This window comes from Choloepus didactylus, chromosome 8 (assembly GCF_015220235.1).
Source record: "Choloepus didactylus isolate mChoDid1 chromosome 8, mChoDid1.pri, whole genome shotgun sequence".
Lineage (NCBI taxonomy): Eukaryota > Metazoa > Chordata > Mammalia > Pilosa > Megalonychidae > Choloepus > Choloepus didactylus.
Genome location: NC_051314.1, coordinates 13,770,009 through 13,786,086, shown reverse-complemented (window position 1 = coordinate 13,786,086; position 16,078 = coordinate 13,770,009). Strand labels below are relative to the sequence as shown.

At 39.8% G+C, this 16,078-nt stretch overlaps 1 protein-coding gene across 4 annotated transcripts in view; it reads left to right on the top strand.

The window, feature by feature from the left end:
- The window catches only part of TNRC6B (trinucleotide repeat containing adaptor 6B), a 315,110-nt gene that overhangs the window by 97,000 nt on the left and 202,032 nt on the right, over positions 1–16,078 (top strand). For 3 of the 4 annotated variants that reach the window (XM_037846115.1, XM_037846118.1, XM_037846116.1), the window contains exon 2: positions 9,381–9,455. The gene's annotated coding sequence lies outside the window, so the exon portion shown is untranslated. Of the gene's footprint in view, positions 1–1,887; positions 2,683–9,380; positions 9,456–16,078 lie in introns of those variants that run through there. The other variant, XM_037846114.1, reaches the window with a different exon arrangement.

Sequence of the window (16,078 nt, the reverse complement as noted above, 5' to 3'; positions counted from 1 at the left end):
GTTGTTGATTTCCAGCTTCATTCCATTATGATCAGAGAAAGTGCTGTGTATAATTTCAGTCTTTTTAAATGAAGACCTATTTTATGCCCCAATATATGGTCTATCCTTGAGAATGTTCCATGAGTACTTGAGAAGAATGGGTATCCTGTTTTCTTGGGATGCAGTGTTCTATATATGTCTGTTAGGTCTAGTTCATTTATCATATTATTTAGGTTCTCAGTTTCTTTATTGATCCTCTGTTTAGTTGTTCTATCCATTGGAGAGAGTGGTGTGTTGAGAGTAGTTTTCTGGTAGAGTTGTCTCTTACTACCCTCAGTTTTGCCAGTGTTTGCCTCATGTACTTTGGGGAACCTTGATTAGGAGCACAGATAGCTATGATTGTTATTTCTTCTTGTTGAACTGCCCCTTTTATTACTATAAATTTCCTTCTTTATCTCTTATAACATTATTGCATTTAAAGTCTATTTTGTCTGATGATAGTACAGCTACTCCAGCTTTCTTTTGGTTATTTATGTGGAATAATACCTTTTTACATCCTTTCACCTTCAACCTATATGCATCTTTGGGTCTAAAATGAGTCTCCTGTAAACAGCATATAGAAGGATCATATTTTCTAATCCATACTGCCAATCTGTGTCTTTTGATTGGGGAGTTTAATCCATTAACATTCAAAGTTATTGCTGTAAATGTTATAAGGCTAAGAAGGAGAAATACTCTCCCTCTCCAATAAAGTCCCTGTATTTATCCTTGAAGGTGTATAGTGTTATTTGAAAGTAGAATTAAATCATATATAAGTGATTAATACATTAATGTATATTGCAAACTCTAGGGCAAGATTAAATTATTTTAAAAAGGAATGTACTTACTGATTGTGATGAATGCACAACTATATTATGGTACTGTGAGCAATTGATTGTGCACTTTGGATGATTGTATGATATGTGACTATACCTCAGTGAAAAAGAAAAAAAGAAAAAAAGTTATTGTTGTAAATGCAGTTCTTGATTCAACCATCTTATCCTTTGGTTTTTATTTGTTAGATCTATTTTTTTCTCTCTCTCTTTTTATCCTTTAAGTTAACCTTAATAATATTCTTCAATTCTGTACCCTCCTCCAGACCTCTCTTGCTTGTCTTCTTTTCATCCAGCTGGACTCCCTTTAGTAGTTCTCCTAGGGCCAGTCTCTTATTAGTGAATTCTCTTGGCTTCTGTTTATCTGTGAATGTTTAAAACTCTCTCTTATTTTTGAAGGACAGATTTGCTGGATAGAGAATTCTTGGCTGGAAATTTTTCTCTTTCATGATCTTAAATATTTCATACCACAGCCTTCTCACCTCCATGGTGTCTGACGAGAAATCAGCCCTTATTCTTATTTGGCTTCCCTTGTATGTGGTGAGTTGTTTTTCTGTTGCTGCTTTCAGAATTTTCTCCTCTTCAGCATTTGACAGTTTAAGTACTGTGTGTCTTGGAGTAGTCTATTCAGATTTATTCTGTTTGGAGTACGTTGGGCTTCTTGAATTTGTGTATTTATGTCTTTTATAAGGGTTGGGAAATTTTCAGCCATTATTTCTTCGAATATTTTTCCTGGTCCCTTTCCTTTTTCTTCTCCTTCTAGGGCACCCATGATGCGTATATTTGTGTGCTTTGTGTTGTCAGTCATTTCCTTGAGACCCTGCTCAAATTTTTTCATTTTTTTCTTTTGTCTGTTCAAATTCGGTTGATCTGTCTTCTAGCTTGCTGATTCTTTCTTCTGCCTCTTCAGATCTACTGTTGTGTGTCTCCAGTATATTTTAAATTTCATCTACAGTGTCTTTTATTTTCATAATATGTTATTTTTCTATGTATTCTTTCAGATTCTTCTTTATGCTCTTCTAGTGTCTTCTTGATATCCTTTATTGCTTTATACACATTTTCCTTCATTTCTTTGAATTGATTCAGGAGATTTGTTTTCACATCTTTGATTAGTTGTTCCACATTCTATATCTTCTCTGACTCTTTGATCTGTTCCTTTGGGCCATTTCTTCTTGAGTTTTGGTATGCCTTGCGATTATCTTGATGGGTCTATTTTGAAGGTCAGTTTCTCTCTCATCTAGGATTTAGTTTTTGCCTGGGTTTGTATTAGGGCACTACTCTGATAGTTGGGTTGTCTGTGTTTCTTGGCCAAAACTGAGCCAGGTACCCATGCAGGGAGTGTAGACCAGCTCCAATGGGCCTGGGATAGGGTCTGGAGTGGCTTTGAAAAGCCCTGTGTCCTCTGCACTTTCCAGCCCTCTCAGCAGGTGGCAGTGTTCAGAGACTTAATCATCCACAGAATCTGTTTACCTCCTGGAGCCCAGGCAGTGTCTGATTGGGTGGGGCTGAAACTGTGGGGTTCCTGTACCCTCATTTTGCCAGCCAACATCGGACTCATTGTGGGGCTGTGTCCCCCACTTTACTTGTGGTGGAAGATTCCCCCAGCCGCCTCAGTCATCAGCTGTCCCCCAGGCAAGGATGGGGCCTCCTGCTGCTATTTTCCTCAAGGGTGGAGGATGGGCACCAGGACCCAGGGCCGGAAACAGTCTCTGTCCACGTTTTCTCAGTCTTCATCCCTCACTGACCTAGGCCTTAAAATATCCTCTCCTGTCCCCCAGGTCCCCAAACAGTTGATTTGGAGAGTTTCTGCCTGGCTACTTGCTGCTTTTAGGTAAGATTTTGTGGTTCCCTCCCTGATCCTCCATTTTGGAAGCTCTTCCTTGCTCCCCTTTTGTATTCTGCCCTCCCCAGCGGCTTAAATCCTGCAGTGGGTCCCTGTAGGCTTGGGTCTCTGTGTCTGGAAATTGGGGGGGGTGGTGGATCTGTCTCTCTGCTGTGAGAGATTTTATAGTCTGCGTTCCTGGTGGAAGGGATCCCGGCTCCTGCCTCTGCGTCCAAGCTGCGTGGTATTGAGCGAGGGGGACAGAAGTTTCCTACCTGGTAGTTTTCTCTTTCTTCAATTCAGCATTTTTGGGATCCTTCTACAGTCTATACCTTCCTCCAGAGTTCTGAATGAGTGAGAATTTTCATTTTTTTTGCTGAGTCTCTGGGGAGAGGCTTTCAGTAGCTGTTAATGTCGCCATGTTGATGACGTCACCTTGACATTTGATTTTAAAAGACTCCATAAAATTAATGCACAGTACAGAAAAACAAATGCCTTTTGATCATACGTCATCATAAATTGTGTACAAATGCTGAGCAGATGAATCTATTTAATTCTTACGTGGCTGACATGTGTAGTAAAACCTGGCGATAGGCCTTTGCTCCAAACACCCAGCCCAGGGCTGTGTGCTTAGTAAACATTCCTTAAACCTGGTTGAGTTGAATCTGCTGTTTCAGTAGCTTTCTTGGCTGTTCTTATAGCTGCAGTCTTTATTCCTTATCACACTTGCCATACCTCCAGTTGACCTACAGTTGTATTTAGATTTCCAGAAAGTAGCCTTAAATTTTCATGTCCTGTTAAAGAATTGACAAGTTGTTCTGGGACTAGACTGAAGGGCATGTGAGTTGACCCAAATGGTTTAGTAGCCCAAAGTGGAGCACATGCCCTTTTCTTCATTCCTGCTTCATACTGAGATTGGTTCTCTTAGGCAACCTTCCCTGGCTTCCAGGTTATAAGAATGTATTTAACATCTTTATGGCAAGGTCCTACCATCAGTCCCAGAGTTCCCAGGAAGTCTGGGAGTCCTCATGCAAGTAGCGCACCTGCCCTGAGAGCCTAGCATTACTTTACCATGATAGTCCCAGAGCAGAGAATAGGCAGGTGGCCTATTCATTGAATGAGTGAATGAAAAAGTGGAGTCTGTACTGTGATCCTGTCTATACTGTTGTAACTGATGAACAGCATCTTTATTGGGGTAAGCTCAGATTATCATATTGAGTTGACTTTATCTTTTTCCTAAACATTTTATGTGTTTGTTCTACAAGAGTGTGTTGGAAATGTTCCTTGTGCTGGCACTGTATTCAGTGCTGGCAATACAGAGAGAAATAGGATTTAGACCCTGCCTTGAGGAAGCTTATAACCTAGCAGTGTACATATTCATGAACAAATCATTACACTATTGTGTGGTAAGCCTAATAGAAATATGTACCACATACAGTTGTTAACTCAGAGGAAGGACCCATCCGGACCACGAGGGGAGGGGCATCAAGAAAGACTTCAAAGAAAAGTTTCCCTATGCCCACATCTTGAATGTTGACAAGAAATTTGTCCTGTGTGTGGGAAGGCAGTCCAGCTGGAAACAGCATGTTCAAAGGCAGGAGCATGTGAAACCATGTGGTGCTTAAGGAATACTGAAAAAAATTTGCTGGGGTATACGTTTTGAGAGAGGAAACAATTGTGAGATGATGCCAGAAAGGCCAGCAGGTTCCAGGCCTTGTATACTATGCATTGGGAATTGAATTCTGTCTTGAAGGTAGATGAGAGATGTTGCAAAGGCAACATGGATTTGTATTTTATAAAGGTAATTCTAGCAAAGGTAGGGATGAGGGTGGGGTGGAATGGATCTTGAGATGAAATACAATTGGGATGAGACTGGTGAGAAAGAGCACCAGATCTCGGGCAGTGATAGTGGGGATAGGGAAAAAAAGCACATACTGGGAAATCTGAGATTAGAATTGATGGAATTTGTTGAGAGGAGGGAGCTGATGATGCTTCCAGATTTCTGATTTGCCGAAGTGAGGCAAGGAAGAACCACCCAGTGTAAGGAGAGGATTAGCTTTGTTTTGGATATGTTGAGTTTTTGGGACCTGCAGTGTATAAAATGGAGACGTCCATTGACTTTGGGCAGGTAGAGAGATTTGGGAGTCATCCAAGATCCAGGTGGTAGTTAAATCTACGAGAGAGGATCAGGGCTTGTGTGTATAATAAAGAGAAAAAGGGAAGCACAAACTCCTGAGGAACACACCAGCACTGAAGGGACAGGCAGAGGAAGACTATCCAGCAAATGAGACTGGAAAACAATGGGCTAAGAGGTAGCAAAAATAATGAGTTTTTCCCTTCCTGTTGTGCCCAGTCAGACATGGAGTATCAGAAGTTGGCTCAATCCTTGAAACTAGGGACTGGGTTTGGTTCCCTCCCCAAACCCCCCCACATACAGCACAAAAGCCCCCCCACCCCCAGTCTGACACACACACACACACACACACACACACTCTCTGCAGTCCATGGTGGAAAGCTGAAAACAAACAGTTGTGATGAAGGCTTGGAGACACGGCCAAGAGACTAGGAGCTAAAACACAGTGCCTCCAGCTCAATGACAGAATCTGCAGGATCCTTGATATCGAGAAAGGGAAGGAGCTCCAGAGTAACAAGAGTATCTGGTGGTTCTGATTACCAAATACTAAAGGTGATAAAGCAGGAACAAATGAATAGTATCCATTATATTTGACAACCAGAATTGTTAGGGACAGAAATGATGATAATTAGTAAGTGAATGTGAGGATTGGACATTGAGACCACAAATGTAAATGGCTTTCTCAAGAAGCTTGACTGGGAGAGGAAAGAGAGGAAGGAGGGCACAATAATAGCTGGAGGAGATTTTGGGATTAAAGGGGATGTTTATAGGGATGGTAAGACATGAACATTTTTACAGAATTTCTGAAGTGTCAAACTGAAGTAAAAGTGGCCTGAAGCTGCAAATGTACTGTTTCTAGATCTTGGAATACTAGTAAATCTCTTGTATATTGGTGTCTAAATTCATTAGCCTGTAGTCAGGCTACCTCCACTTGTGCTCCTTAGGCTTTTGATGTTATTATTCATGTTAGTTAACTAGGTGCCTCCTTGCCACTTGGGCCAGCTGCCCCACTCACAGATTGAACGTGTGGCTCCCTCCTGCCTGCCACTGAGTCTCCTGCATCCGTGCTCATCTCCAGGGAAGACCGTCTCCACCTCCTTGCTGGTTGTTTTACTCCTTCACATCTAATGCGTCACTTAAGATGTTTCTCCCAGACTTCTTCATGAAGTTAGGCCAGTTGTCAAAGATGTAGGCAGGAAGGGTTTCTGATGTTATCTGTGACTCAGTTAAAGTTTATGTATATGTTTAATAGTCTGCATCCCAAAATTATAGTAGATACCAAACTGATAACAGTCATGAGTCCTGGGAAGACCAGGGAAGTCCTGGGGAGACTGGGAAGACAGTGGTCAAGGACTTTACACATATTGCTTAGAATTTTTTAAATGGGAGTTAAAAATTAAATTTAAAAAAGAATCATGCTGAATAACCAAGTTTGGAAATGAAACCCCTGTTATATCAGAGATGATAATAGTAAAGTGAAATAAATATAGTTTGTCAAATATTTATTTCTTTCAATTTATCATATTTCCTAGGAAAGATCTGAGTTTAGTTAGGTACCTGGCTACGGGTCCTCTTGAAGTCTACTTGCAGTTTATCAGAGCCTGGGGTTTGATTTAATCCAATATCCACTGAACCCTCCCACCACCTGTGTGAATCCCAAGACCAGTTTTGTGACTCTGGAAGAGACTAAAGAACAGTGGAATGATTCAGAATAGTTTCCTGCTTCTGCTATCCATGATAAGATGGTAGAATTACAGTGTAGTTCTGAATGTTTGGAAACAATGTTTTCAAGGAATTTGCCATTATCCACACCTTCGGAAGGAAGATAGTGCTGTAGATAACAACAAGTAGATAATTCCAAATGTTGATTTTATAATTAATTTTTATGCTTATCTTGAAACTGAGTGCATCCATTAAAGGAGTTCACATGCCTGTCCCTGTAGAGAAAATAATGAAGTTGTTCTATAAAAACTGGATGCAAGAGGACTTGGAAAACTGCTCAGTTTTCCTCGCTTGCCCGTCTCTCTGCTTTAACTCGTTTTTCCCCCCACTGAACGCCAGCAAACATCTTGGACCAACTGCCAGGTAGGCAAAGGGCAGAGTTGATCACTGTCTCCTTCTAAACTCGTCTGTGAGAAAGATACCTAATTCTGGGCTACTTTATGACATTGGTATAGAATTTGGACTAACAATAAGTCTAGAGAAGAAGAAGTCATGTTTTAGTCTGGGCAGAAACTTTAATTAGAATACAGAACTGAAAATTAGTCAGTGTTCTTATGTTGATTGTCTGTGGTTGACAAAAAGTTCAAGAATCCAGTCATTCTCTGAGGTGTTAGAGGTCGTGTGTAACCACGTAGCCTTGCATCCTTAGTGAGGACCTAGCTTCTTCCGCTTTTATCGTTGTCATGTAATGAGGAAGCAGCAGTACTGAAATTCTGACTCACTGATTACATCAGGATTCAGTTCAGCTTCCCAGTACCAAATTCAGAGATGTGTGAGACATGGTCCTTGCTCAAAGGAGTTTCTGTTGAGTGGAGAAAGCAGACCTGCAGGTAATAGCAGTAATACTGTATATCTCAGAGGAGGAACTGAGTTCCAACCACGGAGAGTACAGAAAACTTCTAGGATACAACACTTGAGGCAGGCCTTCAAGGAGGCGTGGAAGGGAGTTAGGCAAATGGTCCTCAGCAGAGAGTGTTGTGGGAAACTATGCATAGTCTGGACAAATAGAATGTGAGATGATGGGGCTGGAGGGATCTTGGATTTTACCCTAAAGGTAATGGGCACTTACTGATTGAATTTAAGCAGTGATGTACCTACAGGTCAAATTTGCCTTTTAGAAAGAAAATTTGCTAGGAAATGGGGTGGGGGGGGGTAGAGAAAATAATTAAATGTCGCTATTGCTTATCACAGCATAATTCCATCTGAGATTTGTTTATTCAAACAATGTTTAAAAAATAATCTAAAGTAGAGGACATCAATTCAGAATTCACTGAAGCACCACTTCAAATAATATGACATAATGTGGGACAAAAGCTGTAACTTCCAATCCATAGCCATGGGGAATGGAATGTGCTTTCTTGGACAGAAGCATTAGATTGATTGTGAAACTAAGCGGCCAACTTCCAAATAGTGACAGGCTTTCTGACAGCAGTGCAGTAGCTAATCATGGTTAAGCTTCTGCTGGGCTCATCCAGCATCTTTTTTTTTTTTTTTAAACCACATTTGCATACACAGGTAGGGATTCTGGTCCAACCTTGACCAGGATGTCCTTCTGCCATTTGTTTCTGCCATTGTGAAACAAAGGAACTGGCTTGGGATCTCTTAATGACTAAAACTAATTGGCCATTTTATCATTATATACAGTTAGACATATATATATATACACACGTGTATGTGTATAGAGAGACATTGCATCATGAAATAAAAATTTCACTATATTTATTAGCAACTTGCTATGATTTGATTTTGAAGAGGCTATTCCAACCATCATGTGGGAATGGATTGGGGAGGGGCATGAGTGGGACCTGGGAGATCAGCTAAAAGGTTCCTGCAAGCCACAGATGACAACAGCAATGGAAATGAAGAATTGTGGTTGGATTTGACGTACATCTCTTGAAAGCAGAAATGACAGGACTTGCTAATTGGCTTATACAGAGGAGGCTGCAGTAGGGCGAGAAATCCAGGAAAAGTCTCAGGATTCTCACCTGAGCAACTGGGTGGATGGTGGTGACTGGAGAGGAACATGTCTGGATGGGGGATGAAGAGTACAGTCTGGGACATGCTGAATCTGAAATGATTATGAAACATCCCAATGGAGATGTTGAAAAGGCAACTTGGTATTTTTCTGGTAGAAAAATAATGCAAAATAAGAAATAAAGGTTTTTTTTTTTAAATTAAAGCAGTTATAAGTTTACAGAAACATCATACAGAAAGTATACTGTTCCCATATAATCCCCTCTCACACAGTTTTCCTTATTAACATTTTGCATTAGTGTAGTACCTTTGTTACAATTGATGAACCAATATTATAATTATAGTATTAACTGTAGTCCGTAGTTTCCTTTAGCGTTCACTCTTTTTGTTGTACAGTTCTGTGGGTTTGTAAGTGTGTGTGTGTGTGTTATACAACCTAAAATTTCCCTTTTTATCTCTTTTTGAATATACAGTTCACTGTTGGTAATCACATATGCAAAGTTGTGCTTCCTTCCCCATCATCCATTACCAAAATAATTAATTAAGGTTAATACAGATTTTAGTGTTTCTTCTGCAAGTGTTTCAGTTTACATTCTTAATAACCTTTGCCTTTATCAAGCATATGTTTGGTGCTCTACCCTATATTAAACGCTTTATACATATTTCATTTAAACTGCGAAATAGTCCTATGAAGAAGACACTGTTACTGTTCCCGATGCTTGATGAGGATGCTGAGGTCTTGAGAGAGTAGGCCACTGGTCTGAGAAGCAATAGCCTGGATTGTTACTAGCTTCCCTGGATTCAGAGCCTGTGCTTCGCCACTCCCCATAGCATCTTGCTATGAGTGTGTGACTCATGATTTTTTTTCTCTTTTCAGGGTTTTGGTTTTTTGCACTGAATGTAGCCTAGACTCATCTTCACGGGCTTGTATAGCCCCAGGATACTGTCAAAGGTAAGTTTTTAAAATTTCTGTCCACCATGTATTGACAATGAAAAGAAAGTCTTCATTAAAAAGAAGAAAACTGTACATTTTGATGTTATTTCTTACTGAAGTTCTTATAGAAAAGTATTTAAGATAGCATCACATTAGCCTTTACATTCATACTTTGGTGTCCATGTATACCAGTCCCTTTAAAAAAGCACTTGTATATAGATTGACACTGACATTGAAATTGGTGCTTCAACCTATAAAGCTTAGAACTTAGTTCTTAGGATTAGCAATTCCACAGTTTTAAGTGAGTATCTTCCTAGTTTCTTTACCTCAGATTGTTCCCTGCTCCAGTCCTTAGTCCACATTACTGCCAGAGTTAACTTTCTCAACTGTAGATTTAGTCACGTCACTCCTTTGCATCAAAATTTCGCATGACTCCCAATTGCTACCAATGTTATCCTACAAACCCCCTTCAGAACATAAATCTAAGGCATGTTTCTGGGTTCTTTGGTGAATTCCTATTTGTAAGTCTTACCAGACCATTTTCTGTTTCCAAATACATAGAGCTTTTTCACAGCTTTGTGCCTTGGTATTTTAGTTTCCTAAGGCTGCTGAAAGCAATATACCATGAAATGGTTCAGCTTGAAAAACGGAAATTTATTTGCTTATGGTCTGGGAAAATGTCCAAATCAAGGCATCATCAGGGTGGTGCTTTTTTCCTGAAGACTGCCTGCTGGCTATCCTTGGTTCCTCTGCCATATGACAAGGCACATGGTGGCATCTCCTGGTCTCTTCCTTCTCTTCCGGGTTTTGTTGATTTCAGCTTCTTGCCTCCATGGCTTTCTCTTTTTCTCTGTATTCATCCTGTCTTAAAGGACTCCAGGAAGATGATTAAGACCCATCCTGACTGAGGTGGGTCACACCCTAACTGTAGTAACCTCATCAAAAGATCCTACTTAACAGTGGGTCCACACCCACAGGAATGGATTGACTTTAAGAACTTGCTCTTCTTGGGTATATACTGTTTCAAACTACCATACCTGGTTAATGCTCTTCTCTTTTCTTGGGGTTTGGAAGAGAGGAGAAGAATGCAACTATCTCCTCTTCCTTTTTATAGCTTTTCTAATGTCTCCTCCCAGAATCTCTGGGAAGAATTTTTTTCATCTGTGTTCTAAGAGCACCTGCTAGTCTCACAGTAATAAAACATTTATTATTTTACATTATAGTTATTTATTTGTATCTGTCTCCTTTACTAGTCTCTGAACCCTTTGAGACTTCTTGGAAAGGAACTAACTTTTTTATAGTGCCTGTTGGCTGCTCATGGATACTCTGCTAAGAGCTCTTCATACATTATTTAATTTATCCATATAACACCCCCTCCTGCCCAGTTTTATGGATGAAAGTAATGAGGATTGGAAAATTAAGTAACTTCCCCAAGATTACACAGCGCATAAATGACAAAGAATAATGGTTCTGTTCCTTTAAAGCCCAAGTTCATTCTACTATACCACATTAGACCAGCATCATTTGGCATGTAGTACTGACTCAGTAAGTGTTTATTAAATTGATATCTATTGCATGATAATGGACTTCAGCTGACTGACTCAGTCATTCTTACATAGAAATTCATTGAATGCATATTAGATGCCAGGAACACAGTTCTAAGTGAGCTGTGAATGCAGAGATGAGCAAGACATAGTATCTGGTACCAGGAGGTTAACAATCTAATAGGGGAGGCACCTGTGTAAACAAATAAATCCAATTAACTGTTACAGATCCCATAATAGAATTCAGACAGGTTCCTTTGGGGGCACTGAGGAAGGAATCATCAGTTCCACCTAAAGATGGATGGATCAGGAAATACTTTATAAAAACCAAGTCTTAGATGATGAGTAGGATGTTCACTGGTTCACCAGGGAAGAGAATGAAAGAGTAACATGAACAAAAAACATGGACACCTAAGACAATCTGGCATATTTGCAAAGCTGTAAATAGTTCAGTGTGACTGGAACAAAGGGAACAAAGAGGCCTGACAAATGAGGCTGGAGAGACAGGTGTGCTCTAGAGAGCTTTGAACATATTAACATATTTGCCAACTTTAATAGAAGACCTAGCAAAAATACTGTATGACGTTTAGTCATTTACCCTGAGTCTTGTCCTGTGTGTGCTGAGCACTGTGCCAGGTCAAGACTGTCCCATCATTTACCACATATGGCAAACTGATGACAGCCGTGAGGTAAAATGATGTGCTGTGTTGTCACATCATCATATGACAGCTTTAGCACCACGTGTACACCCCTCCAGTTTATTTTCATCTAAGTAGGGACTTTGTCTTGACTTTCCCCTGACTCTGTCAAACTGATAAACTAGACATTTTGTCACTTCTCAACTGGAATCCTTGGGTTACCATATGATTTACACTGCCTACTTTATTCTCCTTCCATTTTGTCAAAAGGACGTAAAACTGACTTAGACCCTTAGGCACAACTGTAAGTCATGCTTTCAAGTGAGAATGCCATCAAGGGTTTTTCAAGAAACACATATTAAAAAAAAATTAGAGAGAGTTCCAGAACAACAGAAACATGAGAACAAATTAAATAAAGCACAAATAGAATAATAGGTTTTGACATAACATGTAGTAAGTAGGTGGATAATATGGTGTTAATCAGGAAAGAGTTCTAGAAATAAAAATTAACTTGATATTAGAAGGGTAGAGAAGTGAATTGATGATGAAGGGAAGCGATTTCAAAAGGGACTATGAACTAGAATGGCATGTACTTAGATGGAAATTAGGTTTATGGAGAGAATGGAAAGAAGATTTACTTGAGTGGAGTAGAGTAGAGTGTGTTCATTGGGAGTAGCTAGAAATAAAGTTAGTGAAAATCTTGTGAAGTAAAATTATGTTATTAATATTATGATAATGGGATAATTAGGAAGATAAGATTGATGCAGAAAACTGAAATTAATTCTCAAGAGTTTAAATGTCATATATACATTGGAGTTGAAGGGGACCCAATACTTTTCTCTTTCCTGCCCAACTTCAGAACCAAAGGATGTACAAGACAAAAGAGTAAAGCAAGTGAAAATAAAAATTTCACTTTTATTACTAATAAAGGTGATATAGGAGAACCAACTTATAAGGACAACTGGGCTTCCAGGTACTATATTCCAGAACTTGACAGTTTTACCCTCCCAGCAGCACCAGTCTGGGGAAGGCCTGTGCCTCTTAGAAGAAAGAAGCATCAGAGCAGAATGGGATCCCCCAAGGGAAAGGGGAGAGGAAGGGGCTGTCCTCGTGAAGCCCAGTTTCTCCTTCCAGATTCACTAATTTGATAAGTTACTTCATTCCTGACAGTATGAGTTAGGGATACGATGAGGCCAGGAATATTAAACAAATTGATGTTGTTCCCCACCCATCAACCCCCGACACACATGAAAGGAAGCATCTAGAGTGATGATGTTTCCTTCCCTAACGTTACTCAGCTTTTGTCTCTTAATGCATTGGTCTTACCTAGTAAGTCTGGGTCCGCCAGGAGTGAGCCTGTCCTGTAGGGGAGAGGTGGTCATCAGGACAGTCCTGCTCTACTTGTGGGAGGACAGTACCCTGCTACCAACCACCATTGGTAACTCACTGTTCTCTGGGATATTTTCTTGGGACCACTGGTGGGCAAAATAGATTTTGTCTCCAGAAGATTCTAAAATAGATCAGAACAATATATAAATTATATGAACTCCAAGGCTAAATTATTTCGGCATTGCCTTCACAACCACCAAATTCAGAAAGTAAGCCTACCTCCAGCCCAAGAGCTGTTATTTCTGGTAAAATTTGGCAAGACTGAATACTGTACTTAGTCTTGCCAAAGACTGTGGTAGAAACTCATTGGTATCTGAGGGAAGGAGGATAGGCAGAGGCCCTCTTGGTTTTAGCCTTACCAAATGCCAATTGGTCCCTGACTTGGATACTTATACTCAATTTGGAGAAATCTCCCAGTTGGAGGTTAAATTTGAACTGGGTCTTTACCCTATCTGGAGAAAAATCTATCACTGCATGATGCCTTCTCTTTAGAGATTAGTATTTGAAGCCTTGCTGTCGTTTTACAAAATTTAGGGATTTATAGTGGTGGCACCCCCAATTACCAAGTCTTATATGAGCTTCCTTCTTTTCTTCCTCCCTCCCTTCCTCCTTCCTCCCTCCCTCCCTTCCTCCCTTCCTCCCTTCCTTCTTTCTTCCTTTCTTCCTTATATGAAGTAAAGTCAGAAACCTTTTAATATCCGTTTCCCACTTGAATCACCTATATAAGCCTAGCACAATTTAAACCTAGAACTTCACTGGTTTTGTAATGATGTGCTGTTTGAAATTCAGCTGCCTTGTAGTTTACGGTTATACTCTCTAACATCTAAAAGGCCTATATGAAGATAGTCTCTTTTCCCTGAAGTCTAATCTTGCCTCAGCCATGCCTGCTTAGGAAAAACTGCTCCTGCATAATTCAAGGTGAACTAGCAACCTTCTGTATACTGAAGCCACTTAGGCCCACCAGTGCCCTCTTACCTGTGCTGAGGCCAGCACAGCTGACATTTGCTTGCTAGGCCAGAGCGGCCGGTTTATGCTGAGCTGACGTTTAACTGAGCTTTCAGTAGTACCACTGCCATCGCCAACGTGACCGACTGTGGCTTGTTTCTTTGCTGAGGCTTATGTGCCTAGTGCATGCAGCCTTGTCTCTATAGAAACAGCCTTTTTTCTGAAGAAAAAGCTGCAAAACTGTCATCACCAAGGTCAAAATACTGTGTGGCCTATGGTTTATAAACTTCTAGTGTAGCCTCAGTAGTTAAAAGTTCATGCACAAGAGTAAAAACTCAAATGGCTTAATGGTAAGCCTCTACAAACTGCCAAGGTCAAAATACTTTGCCCCCTCACTAAAGTCTAAGGCCTAGTGTCCTGGCCCCAACTGAAGCCTCAAAATTCCCACATGTATTTTACTCCCCAAATTTTACTTCATGTCTGTTTCTCAAGATTTCAGACCCATGTACCAGATGTTAGGGTCTGCAAGAGGCCAAGTAAATAGCACTCCTCTTCTCTTGCCTGAGTTGTATAATGTTTCAGAAACTAGACAAAAGGATAAGACATTTGAGATACCAAAATTGCACTTCTTTTACTAGTAAAGTTATAATGGAGAATATGACTTTTATCTACAAACAAGAAAACTTCTTAACACTGAACCTCAAAATTCAGTTGGCACAGGCACAACTGTGAGGTCCTGCCCCCCGCAGGATTTATGGATGCAGGATGCATGCTCTTTGGTGGCAGCTGGCTTCCAAGAGGAAAGGAGAGAAAGGGGCTGAGCTCCTCAGACCTTGTTTCTCCTTCTGAGCTTAGCATTCAGAGATAGAGGGGCCAGGAGTGAACCCTCCAGGAGGGGAAGACACTTTCCTTTTTTACAGCACATTCAAATGAAAATGGCATAGACACAAATGGAGATAGGAGACTAAAGGGAAAATAAGAATTCAGAGTAGAAGATGCTTTGTGAGTTGTTCATCAACTTGTACTTATTTTTTTAAGGTTTTTTTTTTCCCTGAACTTTTTATTTTGAAATACTTTGAAACCTACAGGCCAGATACAAAAATACTACAAACTCCATACCTACCCTCTCCCAATATGCAGATCCACCAATTTTAATGTTTTGCCACAATTGCCATATCATTCTATGTATATCAATCCATTTTCTGAACACTTGAATGTAGGTTGTATATATCATGTTCCTTGAGCACTTAACTACTGCATGTACATTTCCTAAGAATAAGGATATTCACTATGTAACTACCTTAAGTATTTGTCAAGTTCAAGAAATTTAACATTGATATAAAATTTAGTCCATATTCCTATTTTTCATATGTCCCAATAATGTTCCTTTGAGTCTTTTCTCCTCCCTCGTTAGACCCTATCCATTATCATGAATTCCCTTTTTTTAAAATTTTAAAAAAATTTTTTTATTATTTTTTTAATTGAGATTGTTCACATACTGTACAATTATTCAAAGATCCAAAGTGTACAGTCAGTTGCCCATGGTAACATCATACAGCAGTGCATCCATCACCACATTTTAATTTTTTTTTCAATTAGAACATTTTCATTACTCCAGGAAAGAAATAAAGACACACACAAAAAAGGAAACTCAAATCCTCCCATATCCCTAACCAACCCCCCTCCATTATTGATTCATAGTATTGGTGTAGTACATTTGTTACTGTTGATGAAAGAATGTTAAACTACTACTAACTGTAGTATATGGTTTGCAATAGGTACACATATTTTTTCCTATATGCCCCTGTATTATTAACTTCTAGTTATAGTGTCATACATTTGTTCTAGTTCATGAGAGAGATTTCTAATATTTGTACAGTTAATCACGGACATTGTCCACCACAAGATTCACTGTTTTATACATTCCCATCTTTTAATCTCCAACTTTCCTTCTGGTGACATACCTCACTCTGAGCTTCCCCTTTCCACCACCTTCACACACCATTCAGCACTGTTAGTTATTCTCACAATGTACTGCCATTACCTCTGTCCATTTCCAAACATTTAAGTTCACCCTAGTTGAACATTCTGCTCATAATAAGCAACTGCTCCCCATTCTTTAGCC